At 39.3% G+C, this 14,549-nt stretch overlaps 1 long non-coding RNA gene across 3 annotated transcripts in view; it reads left to right on the forward strand.

The window, feature by feature from the left end:
- Nucleotides 1-14,549, forward strand: part of LOC144306427 (uncharacterized) — a 43,908-nt gene that overhangs the window by 11,538 nt on the left and 17,821 nt on the right. The window contains exons 6-11 of one of the 3 annotated variants that reach the window (XR_013373544.1): nt 3,042-3,125; nt 8,161-8,265; nt 8,531-8,758; nt 10,174-10,336; nt 11,008-11,097; nt 11,951-12,062. This is a non-coding gene — a long non-coding RNA (uncharacterized LOC144306427). The remainder of the gene's footprint in view (nt 1-3,041; nt 3,126-8,160; nt 8,266-8,530; nt 8,759-10,173; nt 10,337-11,007; nt 11,098-11,950; nt 12,063-14,549) is intronic. The other 2 variants (XR_013373545.1, XR_013373546.1) reach the window with 2 other exon arrangements.

Below are 14,549 nucleotides of genomic sequence, written 5' to 3' on the forward strand. Positions count from 1 at the left end.
GAGGCTTGAAAGCCAAGCCAAGGATTCTGCATCATCCTAGGCCTATAACACCTATGGATTTGGATGAATTTTTCTCTTCTTGAGGTCTCCCAAATAACTTTCAGTTCTTGGGTTTGCCAGGAAATGAATTTCCTCACTCAACTGGTAAGGATAGAAACTCTGAAAAAAAAAAAAAAAAAAAGCATCAGGTGATTTATTCCAAAGGGTTCTGTTGCTTCCGTAGGGTCAACCTTTGTTCCTTAAAGGTGTCTGGTCATATCTAAGTCCATGTACATCATTATAAAATATAACATTCAAGTCAAAGCCTTGACAATATAAGCATGTTTCCAACTGTGTCCTGTTACAAGGACACAAAAATCTACAAAAACAGATTCTTGGACTGCTGCAAATAATTATGTTGCCTTGAAAATAAGAATACTTACTAAGAGTTTCTGAATTCTGGTGGGACCAGGTAGGAAGAAAAAGTAATTGTTTCATCGTCTTTCACAAAAGCATACTTTACCAAACTGCTATAAATTACAGATAGCTTCAGAGAAAAGAGAAAAAGGTTTTCTTAAATCTGGCAAACAAAACACTAAAGAACAAATAATGTTTCAAACAAAAAGCTATAAAAATTATAATTATCCTCATCAGTCCATTTAGTTCCCTGTGATTAATTCTTATTCCACTTGATCTTGAATTAGCAGTTCTATGAATTCATCAACTTCATTAATTCTAGAAATTCTTATTCAGTCCAGTGGAATGGTCTCAACAGTGTTCCAGTGATTCTGTCATGGAATATTGTCACCTGTAGCTCATCACAAATGCTTTCACAGTTCGAGTAAATCAATAACTGTCTGTGAATGACAAATGACTTAAAATGGCCATGGTTAAATATCTGCTAAGAGTTCATTTGATAAGGAAATTTAGTTATTTATACACAACATTTTAATGTAGTAATTGAGCAATAAGGGTTTGAACAAATCTCTATGAACTTCATGTAATTTCTTGAATATCCATACATTTATAACCTAAGAAGGTTTAGCATCACTTCCTATTTGGTAATGCCAAATAATACCAAATAATCCTAACTAGTGTTCTACCTCTCTTTGATGTGGTAAGATGTGAATCTTTTGAGGTTTTCCAGGGACCTTCTGAGAAATCTCAAAGTTAGTTTGCGGTCAAAAAGACTCCATTTGGATATTGATTTGGGGAAACTGTACATCATATACATAATGACAAGGGTCAGACTTGATGAAATAGGATCACACCTCACTATAAAACAATATTTAGTTATCTATTTAAAAGAAGGGGTAATAAAATATTTCAGAGATAAATATAGATTGTATGTATTGTATGAACGTTAAAAAAGAAAAAAAAACCCAACTTAGTTCTTTAATGTTGGGAAGGTTAATGTTTTGTTTTGTTTTGTTTTGTTTTGTTTTGTTTTGTTTTAACTAATCAATGGCCTGATAAAGACAATACAAAGGATAGGAAAATATTTTAATATACAAAATCTTGGTTTCTCAGAGAAATTATTTAAAAGTTTACAAAAAACATTTTGTTTTTTATAATTTCTTATCAAGAGGAGATCAATAATCTAAGAAAACCTTATTTTATCATGAAGAGAAACATTCTAGTTTTGCATCAATGTACTTTGATATTTAGGTCCATTTAAAAAAGAAAAAGAACATAAATAAATCTATTCAAGCTTAGAAGCTTAACCACACTAAAATTTCTTTTTTTGCAACTGCCTACAATTTATTTTTTAACCATTCAGTTATTGTCCTATACCTTTTCTTTTTCTCATTCTGAAACAACTAGTCATTCCACTTTGCCTTGATAAAACACATCTTATTTTCCTTGTATACAGAGGAATTTTTTTAATCCTTATTATCCTTATTAGTTTCAATAATATATATTAATTAGAATTTTTAATCAGTGGTCTTTCTTTTCAGTGAAAGGTAGGAAAAATTGTGAACTAATGTATTCCATCATTCTGGAGCAAATTTGTTAATACATCACTTCATAATTTCCAGAGGCATGTGTTTCATAGTAAAATTTATCATATTTATTAACTGATCTGATTATATTTAGCTTCTTTATATTACATAAAAGCAAGATGCCAAAAGTATATAAGCTAACGTGTATGTTCAGCCATTAATGTTTCAGTGTTTTATTTTATTTATAATCTCTATTTTTAATGAATCGTAATCATTTAGCCTAACTTTGTATAGCTTATGGTTTAAAGTTATCAAAAAGATTTTTGAAACTTTTATAGTAGATGTCATAAAACATAATTTGTCACAAAGTTCATTTATAAATTTTTACTCCACTTACATCCATTTGACTTACTTTTTTTTAACAACTATATTTGAATTGCTTATGAAAATTTCATGAGACAAAGCAAAGTTAGCCATCTTATTTTTCTCATTGACAAAGCAGCGAAGTATCAAAATTCACTGAAGCAGAGAACCTAAAAAGTTAAACATATGGTTCTTCCTTCTTTTTTTTTTAACTATTATGCTTGACATGCATCAAGCAATTCATTTTTATTGTACATTTTGTTCTTAGGTTGGATTTATAGTTTTATAATCATAAACATCTAGCAGAGATAACAGACTTGTTTGAATAGTAAACCTAGGTAGAGAAAAGAATTGTATGTTTGCATTATATTTAATGCTGACAACTCTGAAGACATTCCTGTTTTCATTTTATGAGCAATTTAAAAACTAGCTTTATTTGCCAAAGATTATCCTAGATCATGTGAACTTAAGAAAACATTTGGGTTAGTTGCTATATTACTGAGAGTTTTAGAAATACTTAATTTGTATGAGTGCTCATTTATATCTAAGCCAACTTGAGTAGAACTGCTTTTTATAAATTAATTTAGATACACACACACACACACACACACACACAAACACACACATGCATATGGACAGATACAAATGGAAGACTTCTAGCTTTGTTTTAAAATTTTAGCCGTGTGTCAGGTACCTGACATGTGTCAGGTCAGAAATCTAGTGTTATTACTAATAAATTTCCTTCTTTTTCTTAAGTGCAGGACAGTTCTGTCTCCAGTGTCCTGACCTTTTACAATATCTGCAAGCATTTTGAAATGAATATGGGAGGTTTGGAGATTGGTAAGGATATGTAAGCTCTGAATTGCTTCAAGGGCCACATTTTTGGTTTTGTAAAGACTTGATTTATAAGACAAGGCCAGTCGCTTATAATTCTTCAAGTATTGAGTCATTGCCTGAATGATATCAAGGGGCTGACCTACCCATCCATTATCTTAATTACCTCCAACTTACTTCTTTATATCAGGGAGAAACTTTCCAACTAAGATCTAGATTTTTTTAAAAAGATTTTATTTATTTATTCATGAGAGACACAGAGAGAGAGAGAGAGAGAGAGAGAGAGAGGCAGAGACATAGGCAGAGGGAGAAGCAGGCTCCATACAGGGAGCCTGACATGGGACTCCATCCTGGGTCTCCAGGATCACACCCCAAGCCGAAAGCAGCACTAAACCGCTAAGCCACCAGGGCTGCCCAAGACCTAGATTTTGAGCTATGTGTCTTTGGAATGTTTTAATAAATTGTTCTACATAGGCTTCTTTCCCTCTAAATACATAGTTCCTTTTCTCCTAAATGGAGAAAATAGGTTTTATCAGGCTCTGAGTATCAGCCTCCAGTTTGTCCAACTTTTGACCATAGAAGTCTTTTAAAACAATTTAAGTATTTAAACCAGAGTTATATCTATCAAGGAACTTGAAACCAAAATCAGTATGTAACCAGGAATGCAAGAGGCATTCTCAAAGAAGATGCAAAAGATGCAAAAGATGCCAAAGAAGATGCAAAAGATGCCACCCTCTTAAGGTCCAGAGCCACTCTCAAAGATAGCCTGAAGAAAGATAGACAACTTTCTTGAGAATGGGCAACAGCTGGTATGATATTAGCTACAAATGGGGTGCAACCCACACTTCTGTCTGGACATATTTTGGGGGTCTCCAATCTGACAACTGGCCAACTGCACACACATAAACAAACACTTGTGTGCCCTAAGGGATAGAAAGCTAAGCCAAGGACACAAAATCAAAGACAAACAGGAAAATAATAACTGGCCCTTGGGGGGAAGGAATTGATAATCAGTGAGTACCCCCAAACGAAACTTTAATATGAATCACTCTCCAAACAACTAATTTTTAGACAAATGTTTTTCTTCTGCTAATTTGAATTTGAAAAGGAAAAGAGTCTATACAACCAGTCCCCATAGACAGAGACCCAAGAGATTGACATGGTAAGAACACTCACCTTGTGTCAGCTGCTGTCTGAAGTCCAGGATCTCTTAACTGCAGCTTCTGGACTAAGCAGAGTGTCTTCAACTGATGGAATTTTACACCTGGGCACCAGATACCATAGGGGAAAAAATTTCCTTGGCTCTCTTAGGGTCTAAGAAAAATTTTCCTTGACTCTCTTAAGGTCTCTGGCTGGGTCTGAAAATTAAACTGACAAAGACAGATTAAGGAAAAATGCAATGAATTTACTGTTTTACATGAAAGTTTTACATAACATGGGGCCTTCATAAGGAAATGAAGACTTGAATAAACAAGTTGTTGGTTGGATGAAGAGTGGAGAAATAGGACAGGTTAAGGAGTATAAAGTGAGTGTCGCAAACTGGGAAACTTAGATTCTCCTCAGTGTCGTTTTGTCTTCAGAGGTAAGGATGCTCCTTTCTTCCAGGTTCAGGAAAGGCACCTCTCACTTGAGAGTTTTATGACATGCTTTTCCTGATTTTTCTATTTTCTCAAATTCCTCTTCAGCTTAAAATATTTAATATGCCAAGGTGCCATGTTTTCTTGGGGGTAGCATGTCCTAAACACAGCAGCCATAACAAAATATCATGGACTTGGTGGTTTAAACAACAGAAATTTATTTCCTCACAGTTCTAGAGGCTAGAAGTCTGAGATCAAGGTGTAGGCAGGATTGGTTTCTTCTGAAGTCTCTCTCATTGGCTTCTTGCTATGTCTTCATATGGCATTTTTGCTGTATGTGCCTTCCTGGTGTTGCCTTGTGTGTCTTAATCACTTTTTTTTTTTTAATTTAAAAAAAATTTTTTTTCATTTATTTATGATAGTCACAGAGAGAGAATGAGAGAGAGAGAGAGGCAGAGACATAGGCAGAGGGAGAAGCAGGCTCCATGCACCGGGAACCTGACGTGGGATTCGATCCCGGGTCTCCAGGATCACGCCCTGGGCCAAAGGCAGGCGCCAAACCGCTGCGCCACCCAGGGATCCCTTTTTTTTTTTTTTTTTTATAAATTCACTCGTGGTATTGGATTAGGATCTAGCCTAACGACCTCATTTGACTTAATCATCTCTCTTAAAGACCCTATCTCTAAACACAGTCATATTCTGAGGTAAAGAGGGGTTAAGACTTCAGCATGTGATTTTTTGTTTTGTTTTGTTTTTTTTTGAGGGAAGGGGAGAGCAGCAGTTCAACCCATAACATATACTTAACCACATTGTCAGAATTTCTTTCACAGAGATAATTTATATTCTGATTTGCTTTGGGTCCACTTTCCCCCTTGTCCCATTTATATAGGGGTGGAGAATAGAATACTAGTCTCCAAACAATAACTTTTCATTGGTTTATGTGAGATGATCCCATCTCCTCCTCAGCTCACTGTTTTATCCTTTCACTTCTTTTTCTATGTCCTATCTTCCAGTGCAAAGAACTACTTCAGATTTCTCTAGTGATATGTTTCTATTGAGTGTGCCCAACCTCAGGCTCATTTTCTTGCCAATGAAAGCTACTATATTAGAGCTTTCATGTTTATCTCATGGTGACTCCTACATCTACATGGCTGCTGTAGGTCTTACTTATTCAACACTCTTTTACCTAAAAGAATCTCAGTGAAATGATACATTGTTATCAAGGTTCTTCTGCAATCTTTGGAGTAATTTTGAATTCCCTCTCATGGTTGAATTAGATGATATCCTTTCAGCCATAAGACATCAGCCACTCAATGTGGTTGGTTCTATCATCCCAACTTGATAAGAGAGGAAATTGAGGCCCAGGTAGGTTAAGCAAATTGCTATAACTGTACATCTAAAAGGTGATAAAGTTTAATTTATTTTTATTTATTTATATATTTTTAAAGATTATTTATTTATTCATGAGATACAGAGAGAGAGAAGAGAGGCAGAGACACAGGAAGAGGCCATGCAGGGAGCCTGACATGGGACTCAATTCCAGGTCTCCAGGATCAGGCCCTGGGCTGAAGGTGGTGCTAAACTGCTGAGCCACCCGGGCTGCCCTAATTTTTTTTTTTTAACACAGTAGGTCTGACCGCAGAACTTAAGACCTTCCTACTCTTCCTACTCTGTCCAGTGGTAACAGTATCTCTGACATATCCATTCTATATATTTTTTTAAATTTTTATTTATTTATGATAGTCACACACACACACAGAGAGGCAGAGAGGCAGAGACATAGGCAGAGGGAGAAGCAGGCTCCATGCACTGGGAGCCTGACGTGGGATTCGATCCTGGGTCTCCAGGATCGCACCCTGGGCCAAAGGCAGGCGCCAAACCGCTGCACCACCCAGGGATCCCTCCATTCTATATTTTAACTATTTACCCAGTATCTCAGAACTAATGATCTGAGGACATCTTTTCTTTTGTATGCCATATCTAACTAATCCTCAAGTCCTATTCATTTTCCCTTCATACTTTTACTTTGCATCTGCCTACAACAAGTTCTTTTTACTGCCAACATCAAGTCAGGCCTTGTCTGATTTAGAACCTCCTGATTTATCTCTTAGTTGTCCTCTCTCTTCACTAATCGCTTGTGCTTCTAAGGCAACTTTTCATCCTGTGGATCCCTTCTTCCATCACTCCCTTGCCTTCTTGTTACCTAAGGAAGTCTTAGGAACAATTACATCCCCTAAGAATTCATTGTTGAAGCCCTAAGCCCCATTGTGACTATGTCTGGAGATGGAGACTATAAGGAGGTAGTAAAGGCTATATGAAGACATAAGAGTAGAGTCCTAATGTAATATCAACGATCTTACAAGAGGAAAAAGAGACAGACATGATCACACACCAAGGAAAGGTCATGGGAGGCTACATCATGGAGGTGGCAGCCTGTAGGTCAAAGAGAGAATCTTCAGGAGAAACCAAATCCGCCGACAAGGTGTCAACACCTTGCTCTTGGTCTTCCAGCCTCTATAAGTGTGAGAAATACAATTCTATCGTGTAAGCCACCCAGTCTGTGGTGTTTTGTTATGGCAGCCCCAGCCAACTAGCGTAGGAAAAAGTGTGAGTTCCTCATCCAGACACCAACAATTTGATTCTTACTTTCTTTTCACCTCATTCATAAAAGTGCTTCCCATTCCAAAGAAATCTCTCAACACAGTGCTTTCTTCCCCAGGCTTTTGTTTCTTCCTCTCCTGGTTTTACTTATCTAGGTCCTATCTGTCTTTTAGGAATGAAGTATAGTCTCTCTCCTGTGCCCTGACTGTGAACTCCTTGTGGGGACTATGTCTCCAAATGAGTATCTCCTGAATGACCTCATGCAGTGTCTGGCTCAGATGCCTAACAAGTGTCTATTAATTGGGTCATTAATTTATCTAGATTATCATGATCTTTCTGAGATCTGCTCTTTTATTGCAATCTCCTACAAAACAGGGCTGTTTTGTAGAACCCACAATTTTAAAGTAGAATAGACCGGATGATGACAACAGCAAACATTGCCTTTTTAGAAGTGTAGACTGTCATCCAAAGAAAACGTACTCCAAACCTCAAGACTCAGAAACTGTGGAATAGTGAAACAAATTCCTTCCCAATAATGGGCCTTTCTGTCATAATTTTCCATTTTCTAGCTAACATTGGGGTACTAACCCATCACAACAAATAACAGTACACACGTGCATACACACACATACACACACATCTGCCCTTCACAACATGGCGAGAGATGGTCAGCAACAATTTCCTCTGATGTCATATCTACAAGGGCACATGGTACCCAGGCCTTATTTTTAGCTCTGCTGACACTGAAACATTTAGTTTCTGGGGGGAAAAAATGTTTTGGGGAAAGGTGAGAGGATCTTTTCTTCTTCTTTTTCAATTTTAGGGTGAAACTGATAGGAAACTTCTTTCACTCATCTCTCCAGGTTCTGTGATTATCTGCTGTTAAAGACTAGAAATGAAGCTTCTCTTCCATCTTCCTTTTCTGGCTGAAACCTGAAGGCTTGAGAATACCCACCAGCTGGTCTAAGGTACGGGTAGTTAAGGAAGTTGTTTAGAAGCTTGTTAAGTCTTTCCTCAAAGGCAGAGAATAAAATGCCACTTTCCACTCCTCAGCCTTAACAAAGAAACCCAGCCATTAACATAGGAAAGCCTCTTGTTTGCATTTTTTAACAGCTGACATTTGTACCTTTTGGAGGAAAGTGAAGGGCATCTCATTGCTTCCTTGTTTAAATCAGCCTGGAAATAATGGGGATGATAGGGAAGCAGGGCTAATTTCCTTTGTCTCCTATTCAGCAGATAATGGTGGTCTGTGTGGGGTGTTAAAGGCCAGGCAGCAGCAGTGACCTGGAGATGACTTCATTCTTCTGAGGTTTATCAAAGGCTCCTGTCAGTCAAACTCATGCTGGGAGACTGGGGGATGGCCATCTGGTTCCTTGTTCTTCAGAGAGGAGAAAGAAGAGCGAGGAGGTGAAAAATCTCACTGTCAGTTCCGAGCCAGGTAGAAGGGCAATGCACTTGGAGGTGAGTGTAGCAACTCTTATCCACAGATGCAGAAAAGAAATATGTTGGTGTGTGTGTGTGTGTGTGTGTGTGTGAGAGAGAGAGAGAGAGAGACAGACAGACAGACAGACAGAGACAGAGACAAAGGATAGGCAGAGAGATAGAGGCAGACACAAAGAGAGATGACAGCCAGGCCACTGGGAAGAAGAGGAGAGGCAGGGAGGCTGGGATGGAGACTTTAATTTAAACCAGTGTGATCATCTTGAATGGATTTTTAAGTGGAAAGACTGAAGGTCACTCATGCTGCTAACGGCGCAGAGAAGCCTCTGAATTGTGTCCCCGGCTGCGGGGAGGAAGGGAGTAAGTGGCTCACAGCAGGGAGCTGATTTAATTTAAAGCGCAGTGTTTCTGTTCTGAAGGCCGACTTCTCTCATCCTGGCCCCGTTGATTACAAGCACTAACAAGGTATTACAAGACGCTGCCGGGAACTGTTCAGCCCCACCCCTCACCCCGACCCACTTCTGGGCAGCCAGGATTTCCTGGGGCCACACAGCGGGGTCTCCCCCAGGGCAGCCGCTGGGGAAGCCTTCTGTGATCCGGAAGCTCCTGTCCTCCTGGCACCCAGGTTTGGGTCTGTGTTGAAGTGGGAATGCCTACCAGTAGCTGCGATTGCCACGGCCACGGGAGACACGACATTTTTACCCGGGGCTGTTGCAAACATTGAATGAAGCAGGGATGCTTTAACAGTCCAGAGATCCTCCTTAAGGACAGAGGCTGGCCTGCCTGTCTTCCTTCCATTCCCTCCCTCTCTCCTTCCCACCCACCTTCCCTCCCTCCCTCCCTTCCTTCCCTCCCTACCTTCCTTCCCTCCCTCCCTTCCTTCTTTCCTTCCTTCCCTCCTCCCTCCCTCCCTCCCTCCCTCCTTCCTTCCTTCCTTCCTTTCCATTCTGATAAAATACACGCGACAAAATTTTTTTTTTTTGGCCATTTCAACCATTTTTAAGTGTACAGTTAGGTGGCATGAAGTACATTCTCATTGCTCTGCAAGCATCCACCACCATCTGCCTCCAGATCTCTTATCCTCCCAAGCTGAAGCTCTATTTCTATTAATCACTGACTCCCCATTTCCCCTTCTCCCTGGACCTTGGCAAGCACCAGTCTACTTTCTGTCCCAGGGGATTTAATGGCTCTAAGGACCTCATATGAGAAGATGCACACAGTATTTGTCCTTTTGTGATGGGTTTACTGCACTCAGTGGGTGTTCAGGGTTGACCCATGTTGTAGTGTGTGCCAGATTGTCCTTCCTTTTGAACGATATTCCATTGTCTGGATAGACCACGTTTTATCCAATCATCCACCCAGGACAGTTGGGTTGTTTCCGTGAAGACTTTTCTCTTAAATTGAACTGTTCTCACATGACTGTCCTCTCCTTCCAGCTCCTAGCTGCAAATGAAGCCAATGCCCCGCAAATACTTTTTGTTTTGAAGACATTAATAAGGGGGACGAAGAGAGGCTTAGCAGGTCAACCATTCAGCTGCTGCCAACCTATGTCACACCTACTCTGTAGTGTCCTGTCCCGAAAATGGAGCTGTGCTTGTGGTTGGTTTTCTGGCTATTTATAGTGGGAGGGAGCGCTGAGCCAACCAGAGCATGGAGATGGGTGAGGAGGGAATATTCCTGCTCTATAAAAAATAAAATGCTCTTATTATAGAGACTTCCGAAACACACAGAAATGGAAAGACTGATCTGATAAACTTCCCATGAACTGCTCTGCCCATGGAATCCATCATTGACACACGACCAATATTTTTTCATCTGAATCCTTTACACTTCCTCCATCCCAGACTGGTGTTCTTCCCCTAACTTTTTATTTTAAAACGTTCAGATCCACAGAGAAATTTTCAAGAAAAGTGTGATGAGCAGCCATATGTCATTGCCTTCACCTAGAATCACCAACTGTTTGCATTTTGCTTTACATCTATCTATCAACTATCAACATTTTTGTCCTGAACCATTTAAGTTATTTGCATCCATCATGACACTTTATCTGTTAATACTTTAGCATCCACTCAACAACGAAGGCATTCCCCTGCATAACCACAATCCAGTATCAGGACATTTAAATTTTATGCAGCATGATTATCTGATTAAAAAAACAAAATCCGTACTCCTTTTCCCCCAACTGTCTCAATAGATGCCATTATAGCTTTATTTTCCCTGTAGGAGATTCAGTAGGGAAAGACGCATGACATTTTCTTATTTCTCTCTAGTCTCCCTTAGGCTCCTATCCCTTTTTGTCTTTGATGCCAGAAAGACATTAGAGTGAAGGTCGTGTAAATATGTGGCTCAGTCTCTAAGAGGTAAGAAAGATTATGCCTGCTTCTGAATCTGGTGTCATCATGGACTCATAGATGTTTACATTGTTGTTAGCAGTGCCAGGATTTCCTGGGGCCACACAGCGGGGTCTCCCCCAGGGCAGCCGCTGGGGAAGCCTTCTGTGATCCGGAAGCTCCTGTCCTCCTGGCACCCAGGTTTGGGTCTGTGTTGAAGTGGGAATGCCTACCAGTAGCTGCGATTGCCACGGCCACGGGAGACACGACATTTTTACCCGGGGGAAGTCAACAGTGTCTGGAATTGTTTGACAACCAAATGCCTCCTGAGGTATTTTTGAAGAGCAAGAATGATAAGACATTATTACCTAGGTCCAAAAAATTAGTCACACATTGAGAAGCTTTCCTTTCTGCCTTTCTGACTGTTTCTGAACGAAAGACAGGGCTGCCTTTGTCCTTGCAAGGAGCTTATTCTGAGTGTCCATATATTTTTGAATGTCCACTAACCAAATCTTGTAAAGCTTTCAAGAGTCAGGACATCTCTTGTTTACACCCATTGAAACTGATTACCGGGACATCTAGAGTATAAGACACTTAATCGGAAATTGTTTCTGATTTGTTGAATACTTCCCAGAACCTCATAATCTATTTGAGGGCACTTACCTTGTATTGTCAATCTGTTAACGTGTCCAAATTCAAACCAGTGAGAATGCAACACGGTTCCTAGTTATATATATTTTGCAGCGTTACAGCTGGTAACAATTCTGGACCTGACAGGATCCTGTTATGTAAGGGTGTGTTGTTTTTGTACATAATAATATTTATAACTTTTTAGAGTTAGAAACATCATTCTATTAAAATGTTCACTTAAATCTTTCTAAAGGCCAAATGGACATCTTTAAAAACCACCTGAGAAGAGAATAAAAAGTTTAAGTTTGGCTTTCTGAAAGGAAAAATATACATATCAGCTGGAACACAGACTTGCCTATTATAAGGTAATGGACACTGTTACTCTGATCTTTGCCCCCGTAGTTTAATTAATAATGGAAGAGGAATAGCCTATAATACTTTTAAGATGAAACCTGGCATTTTCAAGTTTTATCTACCATGTTTGTGTTGGGTGGTTTTGTGAGAACCAAAAAGAAAAATGTTCTGTTCAAATTTGTTTCACTTAGCTGATGAGAAAGTCTTGCTGAAGCCTGTTGGCTGGAATGTTAAAAACATAAAATAAAATAAAATAAAATAAAATAAAATAAAATAAAATAAAATAAAATAAAATAAACTCCTCCTTTTATTTTTCAATTTCCCCACCATGGGTTGCTTCAATAGACCCCTACCTAATAGCTAGCATTTTAGACAAGGGCCTGATGACTCTTGCCACCATATGGCTTTCAAAGAGACAAGACAGTGTGTCTGTGGGACACTGAGGTCATGAAGTGACTCCTAACCAGGCTGTCAGGAAAAACTCATGTGGCTGGCAGACAAGCCAGGAAAACTCATCTTGCCATGAACTCTCATGAAGCCCCTTCCTGTAGAGGGGCAGATCGAGCACAACAATGGGGGATAAGTGAGACAGAGGGATCAAGAGAATATGAACTGGATTGTTTAAAAACATCATGAACCTAGATGTCTTTCTGTTTTGTTCTTTAAAATTTATTTACTTCAATAAGATTTGCTTAACTAATCCATGAAGTACCTCAAGTGGTTTTATTTCCCATGGGCTTTGAACCGACATTGTTAATCTTACAGTCCTGATGCCTCTTCTTGGAAAAAAAATGGTGCCTTAATCCCACCTTGTATGTCTTGGGAAATCGAAATACTTTTATATAGGTTTCTCTAGCTAACTTCAACATTTTATAGGCTTCTGGGGTTAATTTTAAGATGAATGTAGCAAACATCTTCATGCCTATGTTGGTTTGGTTGAAAGAACTCCAATAGGAAGGAGGTTGGGAAGAGCTGGGTATTTGGCAAATAGAGAATAAAGGGAGGCAGTCAGTTCCCTCCAGAGTTGGAGGGTCGGTCTCTATTGTTACCTCTATGTGTCTGGGATTATTTTATTCCCTGGCAATGCTACAGTGGAATCCTAGAGGCACACTCCCAGGCCTTCATTCCAGGTTAGCTTTTGCCTTACCCTCTCCACCAAAAGAAAACTCCGAGAAATTTATTTCTCCATAACTTATTTCTCTTCTGCAGTCAAAATTTATCTGTTCTAGGTCCCGTTCTTCTCATTCACCAATTACACTGGAAAATAATAGCAGTGAATAATTCTTGAATGAACGGTTTCCAATAAAGTACTGATGGACTAGCAACAGATTGGAAGCCTGCCTATAGCTCCAGAAATGTTAAACTTTAATGGGATTTTATGAGATACAATAGATATAATATTTTATGTCAAAGACATGCGTGGTTTAGCAATGGAAGAATAGGAGGGAAAAAAAAATGTGTGTAAGACAGTCACCCAGACATCAAGGAACTCAAAATAGCACTAAGCAGCTGTCATGCTTTTCTAGCTCCAGTTTGGATCTTAGTGTCCAAAGCCAAGTTCATCATATAGGTGATATGTGTCCAGCTGTGAAGGTTGAAGCCATCACAGTGGAATGCGATGTGGATCATTACCAAGCTCTTCCCAGACATTAGGGACCCTCCAGCTTTATTCCTGAGAGTCCTATCCTACACTACATTGAATACCATGGCTCTTTATCCTAATGGTGGGGATTAGCAGGATAATCAGCATAATTGACCCATTCTGATCCTGGGCATCATGTCTCAAGGGCTCAATATTCTATTATAACTGGTTTTTAGTTGTCATCCAGATAGATCGCATGAGGCTAGGCCAAAGCTGAGCATCTATACATGGCAGCACATGGTTGCAAGGGCAGGCAAATAGAAATGTAAGCTTAACAATAAGTCTAAAATTTCAAGGTAGGGTGGAAAGTTACACTGTACAAAGGCCGCTTCAAGTCCACAATCTAGAGAGGCCAGTAATCTGGCAAAAGAGCCATGGAAGTCTCAGAGGGAAGGTGTGAGAGGTCAGATGCCTTAAAGAAATATAATAGACTCAGTAATTAGGAGACTGGATACAAGGGTAAAATCACTGGGAGACCTAGAGGGGATACAGAAACCCAATTTTGGAGAGCTATAATTACTGAATTTGGGTTGGGACCAGCAAGATAGATTTGATGCAGTTATTCTAGGAAATCTTACCTCCTGCTTTCTTTAAGATTGGTCCTGGAATTTGGAAGTGTATGTGTATGAATGTTTACAGTCAAAAACCTCAGTTGCTACGTTAGAAGCAAAAGAAAATGGATATGACATGGATACATATGATGTCTATTATAGAATCTCAATACATTTATTTGGGGATTAGGATTTTGTGTCCTATGTCCAGCTTTGGAGATAGGGTCTGGCTTTGCAGCACCCCCCTAATGGGCAAGAAATAGACTCTGGGCTATGGGCCCCCTCTAATAACAATGTTTCAGATT

This window comes from Canis aureus, chromosome 37 (assembly GCF_053574225.1).
Source record: "Canis aureus isolate CA01 chromosome 37, VMU_Caureus_v.1.0, whole genome shotgun sequence".
In the NCBI taxonomy this organism is placed as follows: Eukaryota; Metazoa; Chordata; class Mammalia; order Carnivora; family Canidae; genus Canis; species Canis aureus.